Source organism: Fragaria vesca, linkage group LG2, assembly GCF_000184155.1.
Source record: "Fragaria vesca subsp. vesca linkage group LG2, FraVesHawaii_1.0, whole genome shotgun sequence".
In the NCBI taxonomy this organism is placed as follows: domain Eukaryota; kingdom Viridiplantae; phylum Streptophyta; class Magnoliopsida; order Rosales; family Rosaceae; genus Fragaria; species Fragaria vesca.
Window position 1 is genome coordinate 10047481 of NC_020492.1, and position 1377 is coordinate 10048857.

Genomic DNA, 1377 nt, shown 5'->3' on the forward strand with positions numbered 1-1377 from the left:
TTTTGTACGTATTTCTATGAGTGTTCATTTTTTCACTTATGTTTTTAGAAAATGACCAAATAACAAAAAAAATTATGAGGGTTTAATCGCTCAAGTTGAAGAGAAGTTTATAGTAATCTAAGGCGTATGCAACCCTTGCTGGAGATAGAAATAGATGTCAAGAAATGATTCGGTATGTCCGGAATGAAATGATAAGTTCATAATATAGTTTTGTGGTATGAAACCATAGTTTTGTGTATTCAGTTGCCAACTGAGTTGATAGTTGGAATGGATTTGTAGACTTTTTTATAATGGAAAGTCTAAATCGCACCCGGTTTAAATTCCTCGATCCGCCCTTGGTTAGTTTCTATAAGAGCAGATGCAATGTGGGAGTGATTGGTGGGTTAGATGATAGGTAGGATCAATATATGCAATGCACCAATGCAAAATTGATCTGGGTTAATCGTGGGACCCATGTAGGACCTAGCTAACCAGACTAATAAGGGGAGTAATCCTTGCTCCACGGATTGATCTGGGGTAAGGGGAAGTGCGGCCCATATTCAATTAGCTTGTCAATTGTTGCACACCCTGTGCATTCCCAACGGGGACAGACAAAAAAATTGCCACTTATTCAGGCTTTAATATGAGCCATTAGATCTTGATATTTTTATCATGTAATATATTTTGGTAAAACATGAATAGTAATTGGTCCTTGGATTGGTCTCATTGTTGTATTATCGAATCAAGGACTAAGGACTAAGGACTAAGGACTAATTTGGATGAATAGTGCATTAATCCGGGTTGAGGATTGGTCCAACCCACTTAAAATGGGTGCATTTGCTCTAAGAAGACCAATTTGATATGCTTAGTATCCTATAAGAAGACCAATAAAGTATGCCCATACTTTATGTCCTTAGGAATGCCAATTGTGATAGAGAATGAGCTTTCACATAAACTTTCATGCTTTATATTTTCTAATCAGTTAAACAACTATAATGCTACAACAAGTCTTTTATAAGTCAAACTCATGACTTCCCACTTATAAATGAGACACTATGCCAGTAGACCAAATGCTTTATTTTAAGTTTTTTATTTTATTTTATTTTAATGTTTAATGTATCAAATTCAAATTTGAATTTTAAGCTTTTAATTTTCTCTACATATTTAGAATAAAGATGGTCTGTCTGTATCGGTTTTGTCTAATTGTCTTGGAAGTTGTAATTGAATCAGAATTTAATAAAAAAAATTCTACAACTATGTAACCTATTGATCTTTTTTATTAAAATTTACAAATGCTACAACAGCCTCCCATCAAGCCATAACCATTAATGAAATAGTAGAATAAGACAGAGAGAGAGAGAGAGAGAGAGAGAGAGAGAGAGAGAGAGAGAGAGAGAG